The sequence below is a fragment of the Lithobates pipiens genome, unplaced genomic scaffold (genome assembly GCF_037356315.1).
Source record: "Lithobates pipiens isolate NorthernLeopardFrog02 unplaced genomic scaffold, aLitPip1_a1.2 Scaffold_1, whole genome shotgun sequence".
Classification (NCBI taxonomy): domain Eukaryota; kingdom Metazoa; phylum Chordata; class Amphibia; order Anura; family Ranidae; genus Lithobates; species Lithobates pipiens.
Window position 1 is genome coordinate 141945767 of NW_027507685.1, and position 17712 is coordinate 141963478.

General features: G+C 46.5%; 1 protein-coding gene across 1 annotated transcript in view; it reads right to left on the minus strand.

Annotated features, from left to right (window-relative positions):
- POMT1 (protein O-mannosyltransferase 1) overlaps nt 1-328 on the minus strand; it is a 133433-nt gene extending 133105 nt beyond the window's left edge. The window contains exon 1 of the mRNA XM_077477944.1: nt 238-328. The gene's annotated coding sequence lies outside the window, so the exon portion shown is untranslated. The remainder of the gene's footprint in view (nt 1-237) is intronic.
- Nucleotides 329-17712: the final 17384 nt, after the last annotated feature.

Consider the following 17712-nt stretch of genomic DNA (forward strand, 5'->3'; position numbering starts at 1 on the left):
ATGCCCAGCGGCTCCAGTTGTAGTAATCCCTCCCCTCCTACATTCAGTTACACAGAGACAGGAATAGTTCCCAGCCAGAGATGGAGGGATTCAGGGAGATTCGTTCACCATGCTGTCAGTCTGTGAGGATGTGAACTGCGGCTGTCACCATGCTCCATCATCCTATAGACATCCTACAGAGAGAGGTGCAGCAGAAAACCATTCATGCATAAGACCGCCGCCATTCATCACACTTGCCTGCCGCTCAGCTGTTCTTCACATGCGATTCGTAACGTCTGAAGAGTTCACGGCTCGATTAGCTCAGTCTGCGGGTCATGTGACGAGAGGCCGCTGTACAAGGCAAACAGCAGAGGGCGCTCGAGGAAAGTTGAATCAGAGTGGAAGCGGTCATGTGATTTGGTGGTTACCATGGTAATGCCTGATGGGTCGGTGTCTCCTGCTATATGGGGAGTGGACGCGTTACTGTGCTGGGAGAAAACGTAGCAGATAATAAAGATTCTGTTCACTGATTCCAGCACTGAATGATTTATCCTAAAACAGCCACGCCCCTCATTTGGAGGAAATGGTCCCCTCTTGGAGCCAGTGCTATTGTCTCTATATCTGACAGGGCAGAGATATCTAACCACTTCCGCCCCCGAAAGTTTTTACCCCCTTCCTGAGCAGAGCACTTTTTTTGCAATTTGGCACTGCTTTGCTTTAACCACTTGACCACTGGGCACTTAAACACCCTTAATAACCAGACCAATTTTCAGCTTTCGGTGCTCTCACATTTTGAATGACAATTACTCAGTCATGCAACACTGGACCTATATGAAATTTTTGTCCTTTTTTTTCACACAAATGGAGCTTTCTTTTGGTGGTATTTAATCACCGCTGGGTTTTTTATTTTTTGTGCTATAAAAGAAAAAATACAGAAAATTCTGTAAAAAAAATGAATTTTTCTTCGTTTCTGTTATAAAATTTAGCAGATTAGTAATTTTTTCTTCATAAATTTTGGCCAAAATTTATACCACTACATATCTTTGGTAAAAATAAGTACAAATTGGTGGATATTATTTGGTCTTTGTGAAAGTTATAGAGTCCACAAGCTGTGGTGCCAATATCTGAAAATTGATCACACCTGAAGTACTGGTGGCCTATTTCAATTCTTGAGACCCTAACATGCCAGAAAAGTACAAATACCCCCCAAATGGCCCCTTTTTGGAAAGAAGACATTCCAAGGTATTTAGTAAGAGGCATGATGAGTTTTTTGAAGTTGTCATTTTTTCCCACAATTCTTTGCAAAATCAAGATTTTTTTTTCACAAAATTGTCATATTATCAGTTTATTTCTCACACACAGCATATGCATACCACAAATTACACTCCAAAACACATTCTGCTATTACTTCTGAGTACGGTGATACCACACGTGTGAGACTTTTACACAGTGTGGCCACATACAGAGGCCCAACATGCAGGGAGCGCCATCAGGCATTCTGGAGCACCCAGGACAATTCTGACATTTCTCTCCTACATGTAAAAATCATCATTTATTTGCTAGAAAATGACATAGAATCCCAAAACATTATATATGGTTTTTTAGCAAACGCCCTGGAGAATACAATGGTGGTCGTTGCAACTTTTTATCTCGCACGGTATTTGCACAACAATTTTTCGAATGCTTTTTTTTGGGAAAAAAAACAGTTTTGTGCTAAAAAAAAAAAAAAAAACACAGTAAAGTTAGCCCAATGTTTGCATAATGTGAAAGATGAAGTTACACCGAGTAAATCGATACCTAACATGTCACTCTTCAAAATTGCACAGGCTCGTGGAATAGCGCCAAACGTCACTACTTAAAAATCCCCATAGGCGACGATTTAATTTTTTTTTTTACTGGTTATTTGTTTTGAGTTACAGAGGAGGTCTAGGGCTACAATTATTGCTCTCGCTCTAACGTTCGCAGCGATACCTCACATGTGTGGTTTGAACACCGTTTTCATATGTGGGCGGGACTTACGTATGCGTTCGCTTCTGCATGCGAGCACATGGGGACAGGGGCGCTTTAAAAAAAAAAAATATTTTATTGTTCATTTTACTTTATTTATTTTAGTTTGACATTTTTTTTCCCCAAAAATACATTTTTTGATCACTTTTATTCCTATTAAAAGGAATGTAAACATCCCTTGTAATAGGAATATGGCATGACAGGTCCTCTTTACAGTGAGATATGGGGTCAATAAGACCCCGCATCTCATCTCTAAGCTGGGAAGCCTGAAAAAAAAAAAAAAAAAAGATTCTGGATTTGATCGTATTGGCGAGTCGGTAGAAGCACCGGAGGGCGGCGGGAGGGGGGGGGGGGTGTCTATGGCTGGGTATTGCAGGGTATCACCGACTATGGCTGGGTATCTCAGAGTATGGCTGGGTATCTCAGAGTATGGCGTTGCAGAGCATTGCAGGATATTGGAGGGTGTTGCAGAGCATTGCAGAGTGTTGCACGGTATTGGTGGGTGTTGCAGAGCATTTCAGAGTGTTGCAGAGCATTTCAGAGTGTTGCAGGGTAATGCAGGGTAATGCAGGGTATTGCAGGGTATTGCAGGGTATTGCAGGGTATTGCAGGGTATTTGCAGGGAATTGAGGGGTTAATTTTCGGTGAGCAGCGATGTGGGCACTGCAGATGCAGCCCACATCGCTGCTGACACCGATCTCTTCCCCCTCCGCTGTTCCGATCGGTACAGAGAGGGGGAGGGAGGAACCGGCGTCATAACATGACGCCGGTTTGTTTACAAGTGATCACTCCGTCATTTGACGGAGCGATCACGTGGTCAACGGATGCTCTCGAGTGCGCGCCCCAGGGGGCACGCGAGAGCGGAATTCTGGGAGGACGTCATATGACGGCCTCCCAGAGATAAGAAACCGCCCTGTAGCCGTCATTTGGCTATAGGGCGGTTATTAAGTGGTTAACTGACAATTGCGCGGTCATGCGACATTGCACACAAAATTGAAGTCCTTTTTTCCCCCACAAATACGGCTTTCTTTTGGTGGTATTTGATCACCTCTGCGGTTTTTGTTTTTTGCGCTATAAACAAAAAAAAAAGTTTTGAAAAAAAAAATGTTTTTTACTTTTTCCTATAATAAATATCCCCACAAAATATATATAAAAAAACTAAATTTATTCCTTAGTTTAGGCCAATATATATTCTTCTGCATATTTTTAGTTTAAAAAAAAAAGGCAAAAAGTTAAAGCGTCTATAAAAATAGGGAATGTTTTTATTATTGATTTTGTTTTAATTAGTAATGACGGCGATCTGCGTTTTATTTTTTTTATCATGACTGCAACATTATGGCGGACACATTGGACACTATTTTGGGACCGTGTCATTTATACAGCGATCAATGCTATAAAAATGCACTCATTACTTTGTAAATGACACTGGCAGGGAAGGGTTTAAACACTAGGGGTCGATCAAGGTGTTAAGTGTGTCCTAGGCCATGATTCTAACTATGTTGGGGGTAGCGGCTACCACTGACATGACATCGATCACCGCTCCCGATGACACGGAGCAGTGATCTCCGTCATGTCACTAGGCAGAACAGGGAAATGCCTTGTTTACATGTCCCCATTTTTCAGTTCTGTGACACGATTGCTGGGAGACCAGCAGACATGGAGTTGGCAGGAGCGGTCACGCTGTATGTGGCGAGCCTGCGCCCGCCAATTAAAGGGTACGTACAGGTATGCCCATTTGTCCACCGCTGCCACTGTGCCGACATATATCGGCGAGCAGCGGTCAGCAAGTGGTTAAAGAGGAACTGCAGTCTGCTTACATAATTTGTAATAAAAATATCGTTGCCATTCTGAAGCTTCCCTCTAACCACTGTGCATGTTATTTTATATATACTGTGATTCTGTACCCAGGCCATCGATGTCTCCAGTAGTGTCAATTATGAACCGCCCCTGCGGCAGCAAGCGAAAACCCGTGTCCGTGATAGGGATGAGCCGAACACCCACCCGGTTCGGTTCGCACCAGAACTTTCGAACGGACCCCAAGTTCGAACGAACGTTAGAACCCAATTGAAGTCTATGGGACTCGAACGTTCGAAATGAAAAGTTCTAATTTTAACGCCTAATATGCAAGATACTGTCCTAAAAAGGGTTTGGGGACCTGACTCCTGCCTCAGGGGACATGGGTCAATGCAAAAAAAAGTTTTAAAAACGGCCGTTTTGGCGGGAGCACTGATTTTAATGACGATTAAAGTGAAAAAAAAAAAGTGAAATATTCTTTTAAATATCGTGCCTGGGGGGTGTCTGTAGTATGCCTGTGAAGTGCCACGTCTTTCCTGTGTTTAGAACAGTCCCTGCACAAAATGACATTAAACGGAAATAACACCATTTAAAACTGCTTGCGGTTTTAATGTTATATCTGGTTCCTGCAATATGGTTGAAAATCATTCAGAAAAATGGCATGGGTAGCCCTCCCTGCCCATTACCAGCCTATTTGGGTCTTGTACGCATATTAAGGGGAACCCTGTACCCATATTAAAAAGGAAATGCGTGTGGCCCCCAGGCCCTATATACTCAGAACAGCAGTATACAGGCGGTGCAAACAAGACAGGGACTGTGTAGGTTTGTTGTGTTAAGTTGAATCTGTTTGTAATTTTCAACTGGTACATTTTTAAAGTGTAGCTCCAGTCAAAAAAACTATTTTTAAGCTTTTTGGAAAACATAGGGAAGGGTTATCACCCCTGTATAATTTGTTTTGTCGTCCATCTTTTTTCATCTCACTTGCTGTTGTCTCCTTCCGTTTGCAAGTAGGAGATGTTTGTAAGTTGGATGTTTGAAAGTAAGGGCCTGCCCTATATGCTCTGCAGAAATGGCGGAACAAGGTGTTGGTTTTGCCACAACATTGTAAGCCCTCAAAGTGACTCTTGGTGGGCGCTGGAGCGCCCTGCTGTGAACGATTATATCAAGAATTGTAATTACATGCCATTGTTGAACAGTGGTAGAAAAATTGACCTTTGGTGGTTGTGGTGCTGGTGCCACAACACTATAAGTCCTCACCGTTACTCTGGGTGGGCACAGGAAGGGGCCCTCCTGTGAAATATTATATCAAGAATTGTAATTACATGTCCCTGTTAAACAGGGGCAGAAAAATTGGGCCTTAGGCACTGGTGCTGGTGCCACCACACTGCAACCTCTGCCATATACTCTAGTTTTATTGCAGGAATTAGCCCTGCTGCAAAGCATTACATCAAAAATTGTACCTAAACGCCCCTGTTAAACAGGGGCAGAAAAATTGGGCCTTAGGCACTGGTGCTGGTGCCACCACACTGCAACCTCTGCCATATAATTACAAATGACATTTGTTCTGCCTATGAAGCAATAAAATATTAATTTAAGTGGGAGTTTAATGTAGTGGTACTGGAGAAAAGAAAGAAGAATGCAATAGGAAAATAACTAGAATGCATAATTTGCTGGATCCATTGGGCTCCCAAAATGTTTTCTCTACCTCTTCATTATTTGACTTAAATACCCACTATCTTTTTCTATTAGGCCTTTTCCCCCTTACTGTGTGAAGCCAGATATACCCACGTAAATCCTCAAACTAGATCCCACATCCCCACTGTTAGGAGTACCACCGACCCAGGGGACCACCAGTCTCCTCCAATCCTCTCTGCTGACGTCCACCTTTTTTTTACCATAGCCCATCCAATAGGAAGTGGCTACAACAGGCAGGGGTGTGGATTTTCTCTGAGAGGGGCTTTAAATGAAAAGTATAACATACAGTGGCAGTGCGTCCATAAAGGGCGCAGGAGCGCTGCCCCCTCTCTTCTGTCACCGCTCTATCACCATAGATAGATTCATGCCTTGCATGAATCTATTTATAGTCCCCGCTGACACCCCCTATTCAGGTGTCTGGCCCCTTTTCTGGCGCTGGGCACCTGAATTATAGTGATGTTTTTTTTTTTTTTTGAAGCACCTGATTAGAGCCGTAAACTCTAATAGGCACCCAAAAAGATGAACAGCGGGTGCAATGCTGTGCGTTTGCTGCTCACTCAATTGTTTGTAAGCAAAGCGAAGGAATTCACTTTGCTAACACTGAACCACCTCTCAGCCAATCAGGTGCTCGGGTCTGTTATCTGTCACCTGATTGGCTGAAACATCAGACGCTGTGATTGGACGCCTGATAGAGAGGACGGAAGAAGACATCAAGGAGCACGCAGGACACCGCCACTGACCCGCTGCGAGACAGGCAAGTGCCGGGGTGATACACACTGCCAGCATTTGATGGGGCACAGTTGCAGCGGCAAATGATGGGCACACTGGCAGCATTTGATGGGGCACAGGAGCGGCAATTGATGGGTACACTGGCAGAAATTGATGGGCATACTGGCAGCAATTGAAAGGTATGGTAGTTGGCACAATGGCTGCTCTTGATGGGCACAGTAGCTGCCTTTGATGGGCACAGTGGCTGCGTTTCATGGGCATAATGGCAGCATTTGATGGGCACAGTGGCTTGCATTTGATGGGCACAGTGGCGGCGTTTGATGGGCACAGTGGTTGCATTTGATGGGCACAGTGGCTGCGCTTGATGAGCACAGTGGCTGCGTTTGATAGACACAGTGGTTGCATTTGATGGGCACGGTGGTGGCAATTGATGGGCACAGTGGCTGTGGTTGATGGGCACAGTGGTTGCATTTGATGGGCACAGTGGTTGCATTTGATGGGCACAGTGGCTGAACTTGCTGGGCACAGGGGCTACGCTTGATGGGCACAGTGGCTGCGTTTGATAGACACAGTGGTTGGGCTTGATGGGCACAGTGGCTTAGTTTGATGGCACAATGGCCGCAATTGATTTTCTTTTTTCAGTTTGTTTGCGCCTCCCCAAAAATTTTGAGCACCAGCCGCTAGTGGCACCAGTAGCTGCGTTTAATGAGCACAGTACTTGCGTTTGATGGGCACAGTGGCTGCGCTTGATAGGCACAGTGGCTGCGCTTGATAGGCGCAGTGGCTGCGCATAAAGATCAAGTAGGCTTTGTCCATTTAAGGGGTACATGAGACAGCATTTGCAGAGCGATCCAATTGATTGATATTGCAAAATCTCCTAACACTACTGACTGCAAGCTCTATTATAAAAGATAGATCACTAGCCATATAGGTGAGGTGAATATAGCGGTGTATACTGCGGTCAGGGCACAGACAATAACCACTACACATCAGCAAGATAGAAAAATCGGCCGAAAATGATTGGTGTGTACACAGAACACCCACTGCTTCAGACGCCAACACACTACACGAGGCCGCCACGATGGCGGCCTTATATAGTGTGGGGCGTGCACTACACAGCCTGAGCTATGATTGGCCACAGGCATCCTGCCTGTGGCCAATCATGGCTCTCCTCGCTGCTGGCGCTGCGATTGGCCAAGCATGCGGGGTCACAGTGCATGCTTGGCCAATCATGAGCCAGCAATGCACTGCGCCATCGCACACGAATTTGACACGAACGGACTAAAATGTTCGGATTTCGCCGAACGGACGAACAGCCAATATTGGAGTCGAATGTACGTTCGACTCGAACACGAAGCTCATCCCTAGTCCGTGAACACTGAACAGAGTGGCTGCGTTCCTACGGAACCCCTTCCACTAGGCATCCTGGGTCCTGGAACAAGTTGTGTTAAGGAATCTAATGTACATAATGATAATCAGAAAATGTCTATTTGCTTATGTGTATACATGTTCCTTACTTATTATGTAGTATACAGATTGACTTCTCTGTTTGGACTTAAAAGATGGCGTCTACCCCCTACATCCCCCGCGTTAGAAGAATGCATTTGAGATAAGGGAACCAGCTTCAACCAAACTTCAAGCATCAAGTTTCTTCATTTCTCTTGTATTGTAACCAATGAAATGTACCTATTAGACCAGGCATCACTAAATGGCGGACCGCGGGCCGAATCCGGACCCAGTAGCAGCCATATCCGGCCCGCAGCCTCACAAATAGTTGCCTGCATGTTTTCTCCCCTCTGCCGGATTGCCAGCCCGTCGCTGCCGCTAAAATCCTTGATTTACATGGAGTGGTGTTTACATGGGAGGCGTGGCAAGTCTCTCCCTTTCATCATCGCATCACTCCACCTTCTCCCCCTCCCCACACTGCCCTACCTTATTCACCCAAGCCTGGAAGCGCTGCAGGTCCGGACAAAGGGCGGGACTTATCACGTTACGAAGTGGGTGATTGATTGCTAGGCAGTGGGGCAGTCCCAGCAACCAATCACCTCCCTTTAACTTGAAAAGTCCCGCCCTTTGTCCGGACCTGCCATGCGTGCTTCCCGGCTTATGTGAATAAGGTAGGGCAGTGTGGGGTGGGGGAGATAAGGGGGAATGCTGCGATGATGAAAGGGACAGTCTGACTCTAATGTTGAGGGAGGGCTGTAATGGAGGGAGTCTGTATCGGGGAATCTGTGATGGAGTGGGGTCCTGTGATGGAGTGGGGGTCCTGTGATGGAGAGGGAGTCCTGTGATGGAGAGGGGGTCCTGTGATGGAGAGGGGGTCCTGTGATGGAGAGGGGGTCCTGTGATGGAGAGGGGGTCCTGTGATGGAGGAGGGGTCCTGTGATGGAGTGATGGAGTGGGGTCTGTATTAGGGGGAGATATGTGAAGGAGTGAGGATCTGTGATTGAGGGATCTGTGATGGAGTGGGGTCTGTAATGGGGGGATATGTGATGGAGTGAGGATCTGTGCTGGAGGGGGGTCTGTGGTGAAGAGGATCTGTAATGTAAAAGGGAGGGATGTGAAGGGGGACTGAGGGCACTGATGTAAGGGCTTGTCCACACTTGTGCAGAGATCTGTTTTTCTGCCCTAGAAAAACCCAGGTATCTACAATGGCAATAGAAAACAATTGTGACGTGCACGGGAGGCTGTAATGTGAAGGATCTGAGTCATGACCAATATGACATTCGGACCTCCGCGGGAAGAAAATTTTACTGACCGGACCCCCGTGAATTTTAATTCAGTACCCCTGTATTAGACTGACATAGCAATGACGTATCTTTCTGTATAAAATATTAACACCGCCCACCAATAAAGAAGAAGTTAGAAGTAGCCTGAGCTGAACGTATCTCAGAGAGTGTTTACTTCTAATGTGCATGCACATTTATACTTTTTAATTAGAAATAGCAGCAGATAACCAAGAACTAATTTGTAGTTCTTATCCATTTCAATTGCACTCCCGGGACACGGTACATTCCAAGGAATCTTCTCTCCAACTCCGAGAAAACTGGACTCGCCTCTTCTTTGCGCAACACACACTCACGCGGTGCCTCGTGCGGGGAAAAGATCAGCCTGGACTCCTCCCACTGGGTGCTGGCTCCTGTGTAGTTTTGCGGGCTTTTGATATAATCTCCTCCCATGCTTACGCACCTCAGTGAAAGTCTCTCCAAAATGGCGCTGATGTTTGTGGCGCAGTTCAAAAACATTCTTCACCCTCTGTTCCAAGGCCCTGCGGGGTAACTGTAAATCCCGGACGAGCCCCCACATGTAGCGGCCATAACCCTTTGTAGGGCGGCCTTAACTTTACTGGGCTTACCGGTTACCTCCACTTGGCTTGTTCTTCCACGTCTAAGGGTTCCCAGGGTTTATACCCAACAACTTGAAGGCTGACACAAATAAAGTCCTTTTGAAAGGTTTTATTTTTCAGTGGTAACATCCAATAACACAGTCTCTCATGGGAACAGAGGGCACGGGTGAAGAACTCAGGCACCTTGAACTGCAGATCTAACAAAGTCTCTAATTCCACCCAGAGAGTAGCCACTCGCAGCTGGGTACTTCAAGGCTGAGCAGATCTCTAGCCAGAGATCATGGCAGTCAGCACGTTGACTTGAAATAACCCTATGAACGTGTACAAGTTGTAGCTAAGGGTGAACATGAACCTTTTTTCTCAGTACCTGGAACATTTTCTGTCTCCTTAATAGTACTGGAAAAAGCATGGATTCGTCAATGTCCTTCCCAACTCAGTAACTAGGCACTTCTCAGGATGCCACTTGCCGGCCCTCCTCCGAAGAGTCCTCCCCTGGTCACTTCCACGAGCTGTGGTGCCCCTCCAAGCCAAGAGCACACCCGGACACCTTGAATCCTCCCTCAGTTACTGCACCTCGGACCAGCCGTTTCTGAGACTCGAGAACAGACAGATCCCTACCCCAGACCAGACGGGTCTATTAGGAGCCTCTAACAGGAACATGTTGCGGGATGTCGAACACCCCGTGACCGGGACCTCTCACGGGCTACCCCGGTCCTGGAACCAGAACAGACCACACGGGCCTCGCGAACTCCTCTCCCTTCAGCACGTGACCCACACATCTTAAGTACCCCTTCCCAGACTCAGCAGGGCCCGGCGCTCCCACTGATTGGTTCAGAGAAGGTTGATACTCAAAACATCCAACCAGGCCTGGTTCTGGCCTGTCATGTGCACTTCACTGCTCACATGACCAGGCAGAACTTCCAACACAGCCCAGTCCCCGACTGATGCCAAGGCCAACTAACCCTCAGAACCCCTACTGTTCCGAGGCAAAAACTAAATTTACATGCGTATGACACTTTGTCCAAAATGTCATCCGCTACACAAGTGATTATATATTTTCCTCAGTTTAGGCCGAAACGTATTCTTCTACATATTTTTGGTAAAAAAAATAAAAAAAATAAATTGCTTTAAGCAATTATTGATTGGTTTGCGCAAAAGTTATAGCGTTTACAAAAAAAGGGGATAGTTTTATGGCATTTTTATAAAAAAATTTTTTTTTTTACTAGTAATGGCGGTAATCAGCGATTTTTATTGTGACTGCGACATTATGGCGGACACATCGGACATTTTTGACACCATTGTCATTTATACAGCAATCAGTGCTATACAAAGGCACAGATTCCTGTGTAAATGACACTGGCAGTGAAGGGGTTAACCACTAGGTGGCAGTGTAGGTTTTAAGTGAGCCCTGGGGAGTGTTTTTAACTGGGCAGGGCGTGGCTGTGTATGGCATGTCACTGATCTCTGCTCCAATGACTGGGAGCAGAGATCAGTGACACTGTAACTAGGCAGAAAGGGGAGATGCTTGTTTACATTAGCATCTCCCCGTTCTTCCTCCCCGTGAGACGATCGCGGGTATCCCCGCATCGATCGAGTCCATGGGACCAGCAATCAGATTCACAGAGGTCCCGACCAGCGCGTGCACACAATGGCACGGCAGCAAATTTAAATTGATGGAAAGATGAAAAAATGACTGAAGATCGGCTTTAATTGACTACTTTGACTTTTTACCTATTCTGTTACATTACAACCTTTAGTTCAATGTTTTTTTTTTTTTTAATCTGAATTATATGTGATGGATCAGAACAGTCTGTATAGTACTTTATAGTGGAAGCGTAACGCTAACTGTTCTTAAAAATGTTCCTTCTCATACCTATGCTGCCTCAGTTCACCATTTTGCACCATGTTAACATCTGCATTTAGAGTGGCATACACCTTGGTCTCTAACAACCATCCTTTGTATCTGACCCCTGGTGCACATCTTGGTATCCAACAATCCCCCTCCATATCCGACCCCTTGTTCTCTAACCCCCCTGTATCTAACCCCTTGGCACACACCTTGGTCTCTAGCTCCCCTCTGTATCCGCCCCCCTGGTGCACACCTTGGTCTCTAGCTCCCCCTCTATCCGACCCCCTGGCACACACCTTGGTCTCTAGCTCCCCCCTGTATCCAACCCCCTGCCACGCACCTTGGTCTCTACCCCCCTTGTATCTGACCCCTGGCACACACCTTGGTCTCGACCACCCCCTTTGTAGCCGACCCCTGGCGTACACCATGATCTCGCCCCCTTGTATCCAACCCCCTGGCACACACCTTGGTCTCCACCCCCTTGTATCTGACCTTCTGGTGCACACCTTGGTCTCTACGATTCCCCCCCCCCTGTATCTGACCCCTGGCACACACCTTGGTCTTGCCCCCCTGTATCCGACCCACTGGCAGACACCTTGGTCTTTAACCCCCTTGTAGCCGACCCCCTGGTGCACACATTGGTCTCAGTGTTACCAACCACCCACATTTTTATGGGCAACCCGCAAAAATAAGGCACTTTTCTACCTGCCCATAAAAGGGTAAGAGCGGCAGTTAAAAAAAATTACCGTGGCTGGGTTGGCTTGGAACTGTGCATGCATAGTTTGCGGAGCAGCCTGAACCGATCCTGTATTCGCCCAGGCCCAGAGGGTGGACTTGATAGAGGTTGGGCTGGCAGTGCGCAACTACTGGCAAAGCAGGTAATATGTCATGGCGCATCCCGCCAGGTGCACCAGAAATTAAAAAGTCACCAGGAGGCGAGCTATGCAGGTGGAATGGAGGAGCCCTCGTAGGGCTTTGTCCTGACGATCCAGACTCCACGGGGAGTCGGGGACAGCCCAGCCCAGGCATCCACAGCATGAATGGACCAGCCAGGGGCAGGTTCACCTTAAGATAATAGAGGAGGTAATGGTGGCAGGAGGGATGGTGTGATGGAGGCAGGAGGTAATTAAGGGAAAGTGTGATGGACATAGGAGGGGATGGAGGGATGGTGACAGGAGGAGATGGAGGGATGGTGTGATGGAGACAGGGGGTGATGGAGGGATGGAAACAGGTGGTGACGTAGACAGGAGGGTCTTTAGAAATGGGGACAAATTCTGGTGATCCTAGTGGCTACCAGGAATTTCACCTCACTTTCTGTGGTGGTTATGGAACAGAAATTAGTCCGCTTTCACACTGAGATGCTACCGCTTCAAATAGCGACTGGAGCGGTGCACTTGCAGGACGGTAAAAAAAAAAAAAAAGTCCTGCAAGCAGCATCTTTGCAGCACCTAAAGCACCACTGCCCATTGAAATCAACCTGGCGCACACCTTGGTCTATACCCCCCTCCCCGCATCCGACCCCCTGCATAAACCTTGGTCTCCAATACCCCCTGGCACACATCTTGGTCTCTACCCCCCCCCCATGTATCCGACCTACTGGCGCACACCTTGGTCTCCCTCCCCCCGTAACTGTCCCCCTGGCGCACACCTATGTTCTCCCCCCCCCCTCTCTTTTGTAATCTAGCTACAGAGCACACTTGCCAACTTTTCCTTCAACAGGTCATTTAGACAACCCCCCAATGGGGATACCACACAAGCACAGTCAGTCTAGTACTGGGGCTAGAACCTTGCTGAATTCCAGAGGTAAGGCCAAAGAGCAGGGCCACGCACTGGTAGTTTGGGGACCCATAGCAAACCACGCGACTATGCACTGGGGAGAAGGGAAATGTAAGAAAGTACCAAGATTTCCACAGAAACCTCTGATGACATTTCCCGTTCAAATAAGGACATTCAGTGCTGTGAGATCTGAGATGGGACAGATACCTCCATTGTGTTTGGTACCAGTGAAACAAGTTGGAGTAAAATCCTTGAAACCACTCTGCCACAGAACTGAGGCACTGCTACCTTGGTCTAGAATGAGGGTCGGCAACCTGTCGATCGTGGGCTACCTGTCTACCGCCAACAGGTAGATCGCGAAGAGGTCTCACCATTGCCGACTCGGTCCTTGCGCCACGTGTGAGCACGTTCACCAATCCCAGTCTGCAGAGGCAGTCCCCCACCCCTTGCATACGTGCAGCTGCGGGGTGGGGAAAGCCTCCGGAATAGCTCGGGTGGGTTTGGCTCTTTTTCCGAACACGCCCGAGCGATTCATATGGCTATTGCACACCCCCTGCCACTGGCCCTCCTCCCTGATCCAAGATAGGGGTGAGAGAATTTCCGTTCCACAGGCAGAGATCAGCGACAGTGCACCTTCCCTTTGCTTCTGTACACGCCTGCCCTCCTAATCCCCCAATACCATACCCTCCTGTCCCCCCAATACCACACTCTCCTTCCCCCCCCCAGTGCCATGCCCCCTTGAGACCCCTGCCCACTAGTAACATCCTTGATATGGTGTCAAGTGTTGAACTGCATAGATGTTGCCCCTTGAAGGCAGTGAAGATCAAACGCTTCTTGCATGCAGGTTCTGTCATCCAGCACTTTAACCAAATTGCCCTATGCCCATGCACCATACATCCCAACTTTTTGAGATAAGAATGAGCGACACCCATCAGCAAAAGTATGCAGGCATATGACACATCCCTTGCCATGTCCCTTAAAGGGGAATTGTACAAAATACAAGATTGGTTAAACCCACAAGTGCTTTTATTTTTTTTTTTACCATTACTGTTCCTTTATATTGGCTTTTGGAATTTACAAATGCAGCAATTTAGAAATCAGATGAAAGGTTTAGTGCTGGAAAACCTTTTTGATAGCTAAAAAGTGCATTTTATATACATCTATATAGATCAGACCAAAATGAGGGACAAAGGAGGATTGAGGGACAATGCTCCAAATCAGGGACAGTCCCTCGCAGTCAGGGACAGTTTGGAGCTATGCATGTATTGACAAGAAACTCATGCAGGGGATAAGCCAGGAAACTTCTAAACAGCCCACAACTTCTTGAAATTTAAATCTACAGCTACTTGTTCAATAAAAAGAACAGTCAACTGCAGGTGAACTTTAAAGGGAATTTGTCCAGTCAGCCACAAGAGAGATTTTCTAACCACTTATTGTTTGGGTCCTTAGACAAGCATGCCTTCCACTGGAATAGTAGGCTCCTTGTTTAAGCGGGACACTGAAGGATCCAGAGTGAGGTTAGACTATTATTGAACAAACTTTTCCCCAAATGGGTACAATGCCAACAAGCTCTTTGGATGAGCAAAAAACCTTAATACGTTGTTTTCAATCACTGTAGATAGTTGGAAAGGCAGGTGCAATGGATGTCTTTGCAGTCTCTAAATTTGAGAGAGAGAGCAGTAGACTGCAACTCCTCATTGGCAAAGTCATTAAGTCCAGGGCAATTCAGAACCAGTTTCTGAAGCCGTCTCAAGAGATAGCGTGTAAATCAGATATAGAATCTGCAGTGGAAGCATGCATAAACATAGTTGGCTCCTTTTTAATTCATAACATAAATCACACAAATGGCCCCGATTAAAAGTTTACACACACTGGAATATCTGGCCTTGGTACAGACACAAAAGGTGACAGGTTAAAAATGGAAATTAAAGGTTAATTTCCCACATCTTTGGCTTTTTACATTTCAATACGTATTATTAGCATGTAGGGAATATGTTTGTTTTTTTTCTCTCATGTGGATGAACTGAGCAAGCTAGATACTGGGCCATGGGGAGCAGAAAATAACTATCAAAAGACCTGCGTAATAAGGTAATGGAACTTTATAAAGATGAAAAAGGATATCCAAAGCCTTGCACATGCCACTTAGTACTGTTGACATGCCTCACAGCTTCTGGCACAATAATCTGGAGTGACAAGAACAAATTAGAGCTTTATGGTTACAACCATAATTGCTATGTTTGGAGAGGGGTCAACAGGGCCCATAGCGACAAGAATGCCATACCCACTGTGAAGCACAGTGGTGGCTCACTGATGTTTTGGGGTTGTGTGAGCTTTAAAGGCACAGGAAATCTTGCAAGAATTGATAGCAAGATGAATGTAGCATGTTATCAGAAAATACTGGAAGACAATTTGCATTCTTCTGCACAAAAGCGGGGCATGGGGTGCTCTTGGGCTTTCCAGCAAGACAATGACCCTTCCGTGGTTACAAAGAGAAAAAGGTGAAGCTTCTGGAGTAACCATCAGTGTCTCCTAACCTTAATATCATCAAGCCACTCTGGGAAAATCACAAACATGCAAGAATTTGGGGCCCCATAGACAACTATTACAAATTACTGCACACTGTCATTGATGCTAAAGGGGAATACATACAGTATTATAAACTAAGGGCGTGCAGACTATTGAACAGGGGTCATTTAATTTGTTTAGTTGTTGCAATGTTTTATGATTGGGCCTGTTATGACCTACTGTCAGGAAGGGCAAGCCAGTAACCAAAATGACAGAAGAAAATCTGTGCACGGGTTTCCAGTAAGAAGAGCCACATGGCACATACGCGCAAATGGTGGTGCGTGCGTGGGAACGAGTGCGCACGCTGTGACAGTCCATGGCACCAGATGCGCTATTTAAAGAAGACTGATGCCCATGTTCATTGTGGTCTGTGACCCCTGCTACCCATTGATCTTGAATACCTGTTCCAGTAGACTTTCGGCTTGTTCCCGACTACTCCTGCCTTTTGCCTGCCTCTGATTCCGGCTTGTCCTTACTTTGCTGTCTCTCCCTTGGTCTCCTTGCTGCGCACCTGTTACCTCCTCGGCCTGCACCTTGACTCTGCTCCAGCTACCGCACTTGTTCCTGATCTGTCCGCTAGTGTATGACCCGGCTTGCCTGTACCTGTCTGTGTGAGTCCTGCTTCCAGTCTGATCCTGTCTCCAGCCTGCCTGCTGTTCAGGCCATCCTCCTTGCTGAGAGTCTCTTCACAGCCTCATCGGTACTTTCGACCAACCCCTGCAGTAGCAATCCTGCCAGGCACTTGTGCAACTCTGCACTCCTGAGCTCCCTGTCTGCTTTATCAGGGGTTTGAGTCAGAGGTGTAAGAGTTGAATATGAATCCCATAAAGAAATACAAGAAATGTGTTTTGTCTGTTCACTCGTGTTTTCTTTAAAAAATGCAACATACTTTACCAACTCTACAAATAAGAGCACAACTGTCTGAAGCAAAGCCTCATGTACTCGTGAAACCCAATAGCTGGTAACAGATAAGGGGAAGATGGCCAGCATTGACCAAAGCAGGAAGGCAGCAGGAACGCATCGACAATTGTAACACCAAGTGATTTTTCCAAGCTGGAGCAGCAGCTGGAAATGCTTCCTCAAAGCAGTATGGTGGGAAAGAGCATGAAGCATGCTTGTGTAACTCCACCCAGTGGCTGTCGGCCCTTTAGTTCCACAGCATTAACTCTTCAGCAGTGGAAAACATCAGGAAAAAGGGAATTTCAAAAGGTGATCCATGACCTTAGTTTACGAGTTAGCTCCCTGTGCTCTGTCTGACCTGCATATTCAAAAAGCAATCTTTCAGAGACAGGGCAAGCGCTGTGGCAATGTCAATCGCTTTAGACCCGAAAAATGCTACTTTTGGACAGTAGTACTCAAAGCCTGGCTGAGGATGTATCGTTTTTTAGAGGACACCGCAAATGTAAAAGACCTATGAAAAAAAACAATAGGGTACTGGCCCAATAGAAAACAAAGAAAACCCTGAGGGAAGCGTGGACAACATAAGTCAAAGAAATATATAATCTGTTCACAAAAGGAGAGAAGGCCTAGGTCTTTTAGTCTTAATCTTAGAAGCAAAGTAAGAGGAAAGGGGAATGCAGCTAGGCAACCAATCAAGTAATAAGACCGCTAAGTTGTGAGTGCCCTCACAACATGCACCACATTGGATAGATAGGCAAAATAACTTACCATGCCTGGAGGAGTCTCAGGGAAACCAGTCCTGAAACAATTCTAAAGGGAAAGGTATAGCAGGTGCGCGGAACCCTTAAAAGACAGACAGGTGTACCTGAGGATAGCAAGATAACGCTTCACACCTGCCTAACTAGTGCTGAAACACATGATTTTAGGAATCCACAACCCTGTCCCGAACCCATGCCTCATTCTGCACTAGGGGATGATGGTTGGGCATCTCAGACTCCTTACTAGGAGCATGCGCATATTATATATATATATATATATATATATATATATATATATATATATATATATATAT